General features: G+C 40.3%; 1 long non-coding RNA gene across 1 annotated transcript in view; it reads left to right on the plus strand.

The window, feature by feature from the left end:
* Positions 1-8,591, plus strand: part of LOC149461098 (uncharacterized) — a 20,774-nt gene extending 12,183 nt beyond the window's left edge. The window contains exons 2-3 of the long non-coding RNA XR_016312951.1: positions 799-893; positions 8,539-8,591. This is a non-coding gene — a long non-coding RNA (uncharacterized LOC149461098). The remainder of the gene's footprint in view (positions 1-798; positions 894-8,538) is intronic.
* The last annotated feature ends 3,134 nt before the right edge of the window (positions 8,592-11,725 follow it).

Genomic DNA, 11,725 nt, shown 5'->3' on the forward strand with positions numbered 1-11,725 from the left:
CCCCTCCCCTCCTCCTCCCCCCCCCCCCCCTCCTCCCCCTCTTATCTTGTTGCCAGTCCTGCACAGTTAGGGTACTCACCTGCCCAGCAGCCTGAGCGTTGTCCCGCTGAGATCTGTTTCTCTTCTGGCCCCGATCAGTTTGTGCCATCAGCTTCTTTGGTGAAGTTGCCGGAACTTCCTGGTTTAGCTGGCAGTTCTCTGATGACATGCCACTAGGCCCCGCCCCCTCCTCTTTTCACAGCCATATGTGACATACATATTCCAGGAGGCAAAGTGCAAGTCATTTGCCTAGGCAACTGATGTGTACGGAAGGGTGGGCCAGATCTTTAATAGAAAAAAAACGAAAACGAAGTGGTGGGGGGGGCCAGATTTGTGCAACGGAGGGGTGTATGCAACGCAACATGTAGTTCAGTCTCAATACTTGCTTTAAATGCAGTTATAAAAGTAGGATCCGAATTCTGAAACCTGACTTTCATCGGATTAGTGAATTGATGACGTTCAGCCACTGTTCTGTTCTACAAAGCCTCGTAGTTTGCATTAGGGTTTGTGTGCACTGCTATCGGCCTTCATGCAGAGCAGCCCTCAATGACTGCTTCAGGGCTCTTCCCTAGATTTCAGTGGGTGGGGGCAGCTTTAGGTTCTGTGTAGGTTGTGCTTCGGTGATCATAGAATGATGGTTTCTTCCCACCGTACAATGTATAAAGTCACCCACACATCACTGTGCATTGTATATGTAGGGTTGTGTTACTTCACTGCTTGCTGTTAAATATTTTACATCCTCTGTGTCTTGTCTTGAAGGCTGTGCATTCCAGAGAAGGTGAATTCCAGGGGCGATCTGCTCGGAGGGAAGCAAAGCACCAGGTTTGGGAAGAGTGGGATGCTTCACGTCACAGGTATTGTTTTCTTGTCAGAAGGGGAAGGGCTGATAAGTGCAGGAATTGAAGTTGTGGAATTGATTGGGCAGTAGAATGACTGGAAGACACTTGCACTGTAAAAACATCAGTGATGGCTGGAGTGTCTGTGGCTGATGACCTCACACTCTGCTAGCTAGATTTTATACTGATTTACTATTCAGAAAGCTGAATAATTAATAGCTGCAGAGAGCCAGCCAGCACTCCGACCTGTTCTCCATGTAATGTTTAGTCAGGATTGGTTTCTAAGATGATGATTTTTAAATAAGATAATGCCACTACCTAGCGAACTTTCCATTGTCTGTGTTGATGAATCGCATCTTATTTTTGCATCGGTTTATTAGTCTTTAGGATATTTGGCCACTGCAACAGGTTTGTGAAACTTACTTTGATATCTTGTTTGTGATCTGTGTAATCTGGAAAGATAGATACTCCGAGCCAGTTTACACTACATGCGTTTTCAGTGTGCTTTTTTTTTTCCGGATCCAAAACGCACCAGAGGTAGGCTATATGGTTGCCAATGTCATAGTTCGCATCAGTGCTTGCAGTTTCAGTGCGTTGTGGATGCAGAAAAAAAAGTAGAACAGGATGCATTTTTACTGCACAGACTGGAACACGGTAAAACGCATTGGAATGCACATGTTCATATTTAAATTGAAGAAAGAGGTGGAAAAAATTAACTGGAACGCGTCAAACACATCGCAAAAATGCGCATCCAGAACACATCTGGACTGCGTTTCTATGGTGTGAACCGGCCCTCAGTGTTTTTTGTGCAGAAGGGAATCCGTACTTTTGCATGAAGGGAGATTTGCAGACATGTTTACAATCTGGTGGGTTGACGGCAATAAACTAAGCTTTCATATGAAGCCTATGAGTCCTAATTGGTTTATAGTAAAGACATTTGATTTAGTTACTTGTCATCTTGAATTATCTGCATGTTGTATCTCTAGGGACAATTGTGCAGAATTCATGTGTATTAGTGCTCTTGTTTTTCTGATTTCACTTTCTATCAACACAGCTGTTTGTCAGGGAATCCCTATGTCAAGCTAGTATGTGATGTATGCAGAAGAGGCCATTGGATGGCATTGTAGAATCCACTTTAGCAAGCTGCCTTTTTGGGGTCTAGGTTATACCTTGTCATGATGCTAAATGTTGTTGCGGCAGGGTGGATTTGATTTAATTTAAACTGATTTAAATCACTAGTCAGTAAGGCTTGATTTAAATCCTAGTTTTCTACATAAAGACTAATTCTTGCTGGTATAACTTTAATATACAAGTAGATGAAGATTTTTAGAATAACAACTTTTCATATTTTTTATCCCCAGTTTAATAGGTTAATCATTCATATTTGGACAACTTTTCTGTTGTACTTAGGAAGGAGAAAAATAACCTTAATAATAACAATTTAAATAGATTTATTCAACTGAAACAATAACATTCCAGCATATGTGATTTGCTTAAACAAACATCCATGTTTGTCAACTAATTTGGCTAAACAAAATATATATATTTTAAGAAACTTAGACTGTCAGCCCCTTCCTCCTCACACTTAGTTTCACTTTCTTCTTGTGCAGATCTATTCCACTCCAAATCAGAAAAATATTGTTTCTATTCTATTCCCTGAACTTCTTGAAACTTAGCACTGAAGGGGTTGATTCTGTATTCATAGGTTTGTAGAAGTTAGGATTAAGGTCTTTTTCTTAACTCTGTTCATGTTATAACATTTTTGCTGTGAAGAAGAGGCATGTGATCTCCGCTGAGTCAAATTCAGTTTTGAGAACTGCAAAAGTAAACCAAGCATCTGTGATAATATCTTGTAGGCATAGAAACTGCCCAATAATCTTACAAAAACCTCTGGAAGAGCATGACATTGTGAATGGATTCATGGAATTTATTTACCAAAAAAATTAAACATATACAGCCTTATTCTACATAATTAAAAAACGAATCTTTATTTCATGATGGAATAACCTTTGGATGGTAATATATTTTCCTCAAAAAGCATTTTATTCAAAAAAATCCGATTTAAATAAAACAAATCCGTTTTTTTTTCAATTTTTTTTTAAAAAAAATCATTGATTTTTATCCACCCTGTGTTGCGGCATACAAGCGTTTACGGTATTCTGCTGAATGCCAAGGCTGTCCATCTTTTAACATGTCAAATATATAAAATATAAAGTTTCCATGCTCCCCTATTGTCTTTTACCACTTGCCTTCCTGAGGATTTACCCCTTTTCCTGACCAGGCCATTTTTTACGTTACTGTGTTGCTTCACTTTAACTGACAATTGCGCGGCCATGCAACACTGCACCCAAAAGAAATTTACATCCTTTTTTCCCACAAATGGAGCGTACTTTTGGTGGTATTTGATCACCTAATGCGGTTTTTATTTTTTGCACTATAAAAAAAAAAAAAGACGGACAATTTTGAGAAACTATATTTTTGACTTTTTGCTATTAAACATGTCCAGTAAAAAAATGTAAAAAATCTAATTTCGTCATAAATTTAGGCCAAAATGTATTCTGTGACATGTCTTTGCTAAAAAAAATCCCAATACTTGTAAATTGGCTTACGTGAAAGTAATAGCATTTACAAATGTTGGTATAGATACTGGAACTTTATTTTATTTACTAATAATGGTGACGGTCAGCGACTTATAGCGGGACTGCGGCGGGCATTCTGACACTGGGGGGAACAGACTTGCTGTCAATGACATCCCCAGTGACACCAATACAGTGGTCAGTAATTAAAAAAAAAAAAAGCACTGACACTGTAATAATGGCACTAGGCAGGAAGGGGTTAACATGAGGGGCGAGTAAAGGGTTAACTGTGTGTTTTACTAGGGGGAGTAGTGTGCCCGAGCCGATAGGGAGGAGGACTGTTAGTAAAGCAGCCCTCTTCCCCGTTGGAGATCCTCGGTAATCACCTGCCGGGACCTGGTGATTGACAGCCGTGAATGGCGGAACGGGCAGGACGTGTGCACGCCCCCTACCAGGAAGTGCAAAATCACGTATATATATGTGATTTTGTGCACCTCTGCTGCCCTGTAGCAGTATATCTGCTATAGGGAGGCGGGGAAGCAGTTAAGATTGTAAACTTTTTTTTTTTTTTGTCTTTTTTTTGATTTACTTCTTTAGCCCCAATACTTCTTTTCTGTGCCCCCCAGCGGCTCGTCTAGCTCCACCTCTTCAAGTGCCCCCAAAGGAAGCTGAATCCTATGGGGGGTATTGGTGAAACTTGATCCTGAGCCACACTGCCTGCGTCTATAGACACAGTGTGGCTCCCCCCTCCCTTTCCCACTTTGTCACAGAATGGGAATGACAGCAATGTGCTCTGTGAAGAGGAAGAGAGCCGCTGTTCTCGGGCACAGTGCTGGATCGAGGTCAGGCTCATGTAAGTGTTGCGGGGAGATCCTGTGACACAGAAGCATTTTTTCACCTTAATGCAGAGAATGCATTAGTGTAAACAAAAAAACTTAGTGGTTGTAAATGTTTATTTTTTTTTAATTAAAATAACAACCATGTCATACTTGCCTGCTTTGTGCACAAAGCATACCCGGTTTTCCTCTTCTCGGGTTCCTCATCGACGCTCCTGGCTCCTCCCCCAGAGGATTTTGCCAGCGGAGGATTGGATTTTATGACCTTTCTCTATGCGGTATTGCCTGTGAGGCTCTTGCAGAATGTGGGTGTTTTGAACCTTTATTAAATTAGAGGTTGGTTTTACTACACCATGAGAGTTTCTGTTTTCTATCTTTAACACTACGGACATCATTTGGAGCGGTTTGTGGGGAGAGTTGTCTGAGATCCAGCAGCATCCCGGTATTGAGCTTTAAACACACGTCATTCCTTTATTGGTGGTCAGAATATTTGGTAAGGTGCACTTGCACACACTGCGGTGTCTGGTGGAAGCTTTCCTTTTTGACTGGTGGAAGATCTACAGTGAAGGCTCCTATTTTCTGTCTGTGAACATAATTTTTTATCACATTTTCTACTTTGATCCTCTGTGAATTTTACTTTTGTTGGACACTTCATGTGTGTATATATTTTTTATTTTTTTTTTCAATTTCATGGGGACATTATTATGCGATTTCACTACATTTTGAATTAGGTGTTTGCACTTTTTTTCTGTATAATTTTGATTGAGTTTTATACAAGCGTATTGTTTTGAAGTAATTATAGATGCATTGGACTACTTAGCACTGCACTTTTTACAATATTGTTTTGGTTTCATAATCCTTAGTGCTGGCTGCTTATCTATTAATTTTTTCTAAGCGCAGCGGAGATGCTGTTACTTCCCCCATTAAGGTGAAAATGAAAGTGTCTGTTGATGGCCTAAACCTCCCCTCCACCAATCTGCTTCCCTGCTCTGTGAAAGCCCTTGTTCCATTGCTCTAAGGGGGTGCTGAGGGGTGCTTCTGTGTATGGAGGAGCATGTGACCTCTTATGTGATAGTGTATGGGGCCTGAGTGGCCAATCAACAGGCCTGAACATTATGTGGAAAGGAGCAGTGACATCATCCATGTGGGTAAGCTCTGATACCCCTTATAGTGGGGAGATGGTGTGGATTGAGGAGTGTAACTTACAGGAGGTGGGCTGTCAGAATTAAATGGGGCTTATTTACTTACCCCTGGTTCACATATCCGCGTTCCTGTGGACCGCGTTTTGCGCGAGCACAAGAGAGCCCATTATTTGACTGGACTCCCGTGCCTGGGACACGCAGGGAAGAAGTCCCTGCACTTCTTTGGAAACCGCAGCCCGCACGGGAACCTCGGTTCCCAGTCCTGTTGCGATTTCCAGTGCGGGCAGCGTGCCATTAGATCTAATGGCACCCGCCCGCGGGTCTGCATTCTTCTGTGCGGATGGTGCGGCTGCACGGATTTTTGTGCAGATCCGCAGCGGCACCTCCCGCACATATGTGAACCTAGCCTAAAACTGGAGAGTGCAAAATTTTGTGCAGCTGTGCACAGAAACCAATCCGCTTCAGCCCGGGTTCACACCAATGCAGTGCGTGAACCACTGCAAATTTTGTGCGTTTCCCACACCGCATTGCAATCGCATCGTTTTCATGCAATCTGGTGTGGGTGTCAATGATAAATTAATGACCCCCCAAAACAGATCGCAAAATGCAATGCGATCGCCAGAAATCGCATCGCATGGATGAGAACACCCAGGTTTTAAAAAAGGGTCCTGCATCTTTTTGGTGTAGATGTGATGCAATTTGAGCCATACAAAATGGCTCAAATCACACCATACAGACATTTGCATTTAATTTGCACAGGAATGTGGTGCGATTTCTGTGCGAGTTACATTCGGTGTCCCGCACCGCATAGTGTGAACTCAGGCTCCAAGTTTCTATGTCCCTTTAAATAGACTTCACACTAACTTCTGTGTACATAAAGCACAAACATGTACTACTACTGATAATATACAATGTGCTTATAATGAAAAGCTCAGAACGTAGTTTTTCTAAAGTGATTCTAAAGCATCAAGGTTTTTTTTTTTTTTTTTTTCCCCCTTAATTCATTCTTTACATTAAGGTAAAAAAACCTTCTGTGTCGAGACCCCCCTCACCCCTCATACCCGAGCCCCATCACGATCCAGTGCTGTGGCTCTCTCGGCTCTGTCCCTCCTCACTTTGGCTCCCACTCCTGTTAATCAAATCCACTAACAGAGGGGGGGGAGCCATCTTGTCGGTTTCAATAGATGTAGACAGAGAAGCTCAGGAGTGAGTCCACATGAGTGCCCCCGCTGAAAATTTCTTTCTATGAGGGCACTGGACAGGGGGGCAGGAGCCGGGAGTGCCAGCGAGGGACCCGAGAATAGAAGGATCGGGGCTGCTCTTTACAACACAGAGCAGGTAAGTATGGCTTGTTTGTTAGGGAAAAAAAATGAAGCTTTATTATCACTTTAAAGCTTCACTCTCTCAATCAACAATGACTATTTTTAATCTTTATGTTGCCAGCATTAGTATATAGAAAGGAAGGTAAGTTTTTTTTTTTTTAATATTTACTGTACTTTTATTTATTTTTAACCATCAGTTACTTCCTGGTTTTTATGCCTAGGCAAATTATGTCATCCATCCCAGGATTCTTTAGGAGAGGTTTTCTCAGCTAAGTACGCCTCTATGCCTGAGCTAAGGGCAGGTGGATTCCAGGAAGTAAATACCACATGAATCCTCTGCCCTTACTCAAGATGGCCACAGCAAGAAATGCTAGGGGGTGTTTTTCAAAGTGATTTCTCAGCAAAATAAAGCATGGAGACATAGATGGGAGAGTTTGTTTTAAATATTAAAAATGGATTAAATAGCCTTTTTGGTTTTTAGTGCTCAGATGCAGTGTAGTTCCACTTTAGACCCAGAAACAAGAAGCTTTATTCGATTTTATTTTAATTTGGCAGTTTTGTGTCATTGTTTCTAATCTGTCAGTGCCAGTCTTCAAACCGCCACAAGATAAGCAAAACGGGAAGGAAAAATATAAATTTGCTGCCCAAGACCCAAGTCATTTAATAATCTCCAGGCCTCGCGTTATTACCTTTTTGGCGCGGTGTGTCCTCTGTGCAGGGTGGGTAGGTCAGAAACGATCGTGAAGCCTTGCCCTTCATGGCTGTGCTGTTTCCACCCACCCCCCTAAGGAAGCTGCCAGTCTGAACACCATACAATAATCTCGGAAGCGCTAGCCATTCATGTACCAGATTGTCCTGCGTATGGTGCTTTCTCTGCTCAGCTCAGCCAGTGACGTACTTTGACTCGGCGAAGTGATCCAACATCGTCGGTTTTCACCAGCCCTTTTTGGACGCCAAGCCTCGCTTACGCACCAATGCCATTGTGCCGTAGCTGGAGGAAAATGTTCCTACGAGCAAAATGAGAAAACAATACAAATGCCAAAAGCATTCTTGGATCGGCGTGGGGTTTATTTTGTGTCATCGTCTCCCTGCAGAATTTTTTTCTCAGTTTGCAGAAACTGGAGTCTGATCTCTATAGGCCTGGTGCCAGCGCCTTTAAGCGGCTTCAGATTTTTGTCCCAGTGCCATTTTTCCCCCCCCCCCTCCTCCAGTTTTATCTGTGTTTTGGGCATTTTGGACCAACTGCTTGTACCCATCTGTGTGCCGGAATAAAAAAAAAAAAATTAGATTAGGTTTTGACGATAGGCATACAAGCTAGTGAAAGGCTGTCTGGGATATAAGCCAAGCGCTGGCAGAATACTAAATGACCGATTTTGTATTAATGTATTGTCAATAGACCGTTTCTGTCTTAAAGGAGATAGTCCCTTTTGAAAAGCAGGTAGTACAGCAATGCATTCATTTGATAGCAGGCTGAATGTGTTTGTTTTTTTTTTGTTTTTTTTTCTGCACAAAAATACATTTTTTTTTTTTTTTTTTTCTTTGTGAGATGGGATTGTCTTCCTTTTCCAATAGTCCTCATCAGTGACTGGATTCCTGCTAGGCATTAACATGCAATGGAGGTACTTAATGTGGTTGTTTGTGGGCTTTGTTTTAGAAATGTCTCCATCCTGCTGTAGCTGCTGTACAGAAAACAAATATTGCTTCTTGTATAATGCTGTTCTATTTTTATCTAGCAATTAACATTGCTCTATGTATGGTGTTTTTTATTTTTATTTTTGTTGTTACAGGATCTGACTCATTACAGGATGATGGCATATAAACTGTGATGGCAAGTATTGATGGTTCTGCTTTTGTAAAAAAGAAAAAAAATCGCTATCTATCATATATTTATTTATTGCACTTTATAGGTTTCAGTTTTATATGGTTTTATTTTCAGTGAGTGTATAAAAGTTGTTGTGTTTGCCTGAATTTTATTTTTTGATTTTACATGCTTGTTGTTTCCGTATTTTTATGACTGTCATAAGTAGAATTTCAAAATTACTGCCAAGCCACCTACAGATTGTATTGTATGTGTGTGATTGAGAGAGAGATAGATATAGAAAGAGATATATCTATCTATTTGTATAGTCCTGCAACTCCACCGCAAGCTTTAGTCACCGGTCACACCACTGTGATTTAAAATTGCGTGATGTGTGCAGTTTCAGCGCGATTTATGAAGACTTTATTGCTACTTGTGAAGATTTTTCAACTATTTCTTGCAATTTGCAGTGCGATTTCCATTATATTCTATGTATGTGAAATCGCAACAAAACTGCAGGAAAAAGTAATGCAAGAACTACTTTAGAAATCGCGCTGCAGCAAATCGCAAATGTTAAATCATTGACATTCACATTCATTAAAATGTCAATTCCCAAATCGCACCAGTATGACTGTGGGCACTGACAATATTTTTGAAAGTTTTTGACATGAATAAGGACTTGTTAGAAAGTTTTGCTGCCATTACTTTAATGGAACGCATTAAAAAGTTTCTAACAATCATGTGCTTATTAATCTCCATTTTTAGGCTCCACGCACGTGTTTTTTTTTTTTTTTCTTTAAAGCTCTTAGAAGCTATTATGAGCGTTTTATTTATTTATTAGCCTTTTAGAAGCTAATAGTGTTACCCTCTGTGATCATGCACACTCTTTTATGCTAGAAGCCTTTTTCAAGCTTCACCAGGAGCTGAAATAAAATTTGGGGAGCATTTTCTTAGCAGGAAAAAAACCACAAAACACTTCTAAATGCTCCTAACAGCTTTTTTTTTCTTCATATATTGTAAAAACACTAAAAAACCGCGAATGCTCCTAATCGCTACTAAAAGCCAGCACAAAAATGCTATCATTGGTGTGTTTTTTTTTTTTGTTTAGCTTTGTTTTTTTTTTCTTCATATATTGTAAAAACCGCGAATGCTCCTAATCACTCCAAAAGCCAGCACAAAAATGCTATCATTGGTGTGTGTTTTTTTTTTTTTTTTTCCCAGCTTATAAAATAAAAGCTAGTGTGTGTATAGAACCTAAACAGAGGAGTTCAGGACTACAATTTTTATATAGGGAGGGGAAAAAAAGCAAATGGTTGTGAGCATGCTAAGTAGACCACCTTGGACAAATTTCATCTAATACATAATAAACATTTGATGAATGCCTCCCATGTAGTCATATTTTCAGTCTTCCTTTCCCCCCCGAAGTAGTGAAAATACTACCTTTCATTGGTTGGATGCCCTGGCTCTTTATTTTTCTGCCATTTGCATCAACTGATTTAAAGTGGTAGTAAACCGCAAAGAAAAATTGGACCCCTGCAGTATAATGTCGTATTGTGCAGCACATACTAGAACATTATGACAGACTTGCCTTAAAACGAAGCCCTGCTGTCACCACCACTGGGGCTTCCATCCTTACCCAGTCTTCCTTCTGGGTTCATGGGCTCCAGCTGTCAGATGGCCGAGCCGGGATGGTGTCACTCTCATGGCACAGAGCTCGGACTGGACGGCACAGTTCACTCGGAGCGCGCATGCGCTGGCTGCTACTAAAGTAAATATCTCCCATACGGTATTTACTGTACCTACCGGTAAGCATTATAGGTTTACCTGTGCATATAACTCAAACAGGTGACTTTACTACCACATTTAAGAAAAAAATAAAACATTTTTTTTTTTTTCATTGTTTTGAACCTGTTCTATCTGCTGTCCCACAGATTTAATGCATGGCTCCAGAGTTTGTTAATGTTAAAGTTAATTTGATTTTATTCTAGTATTTGATAGTTGTGGGGGTTAGAACCCCTGTCCAGCTTTTTATTACTGTTTGTGCACCTGCTGGGGAGATTCACCCTTTCTAGTTTTCATCTTGCTCAATATCACTAGGACTGAAAGCGATCACACATAACTTGAGAGCTGTCACCAGGCCAGGAATATAGGGGAAAGATACCAATGAGGACACTTATTCCAGTGAGGACTGAGAAAGGATTTTTCTCGTTGGAGAGATTTCCCCCCACTTCCTGTATGTGTGGAATAAGTCAGGAAAATCTCAGAAATGTAAGGAGGGAAAAAGACCTGACGGGGTTTTTAAACGTTTCAAGCATTACTAGAAAAATGAAAATATTTGTTTTTCATATACTTTTAATGGTCCGCCTGTTCTACAAAGTGGCACCTTTTGACGCTAGAGACAAATTTCCAGATTTAATTTCCATTCTAGAATACAGTTAAGGTTCATTATTATGTCATAATTGACTTTACACACGACTTAAAAAAAATTCCTTTAATTTGATGGGCACAGATAATATTTAAGTTGGCATGGACTTAATTTCAATTATATTTAATATTTCTGTATTAGCTGAGATTTGAGAGGTTGTAGTGACAGAATTTGTCATTATGATGGTAATGTTTATTTGGATTTACATTTCTTTTTTGCCTTTTTAGGCCTGGTTCCTTTTGTACGTTTTTTGCGGTGTGTTTTTTTTTTTCCTTTCCTTTTTTATATGTTTTGTTGGGATTTTTTTTTTTTTTTTCAGGACAAAACTTTTGCTGGGCAGATTAAAAATGCAGTAAAACACTACATATGTTTTCCGCACCGTCTCCATTGAAGTCTTATTGAGCCAAAAATGCAACGTTATGCTTTTAAAAGAAAAAAAAGGCCCTGACCCTTTTGAAAAACGCAGTGGTTCAAAAAAGCATAGTTATGAACGTGTCTCATAGGAAACCGTATTAAATGGAATATAGTTAGTGAGTGTGTACCATGCCTGTGACCTTGAACCTTTGTATGCCAATGGAACTCCTATTATAAGGTCCATGGTTGACCGATGTCTCTGAGAGCGATGGTTGCAAAATATCTGCATTTCTGAATGTGTCGCCATGTATCCAAAACCTTCTGAGACATTCTCTGAACTAGCTGTGGGAAGACTGCAGTGCATGTGCAATGAGAAAATAGTTTTGTTTTTCTCATG

This window comes from Staurois parvus, unplaced genomic scaffold, assembly GCF_062004578.1.
Source record: "Staurois parvus isolate SC_StPar_1 unplaced genomic scaffold, SC_StPar_1.0 ptg000209l, whole genome shotgun sequence".
Classification (NCBI taxonomy): Eukaryota; Metazoa; Chordata; class Amphibia; order Anura; family Ranidae; genus Staurois; species Staurois parvus.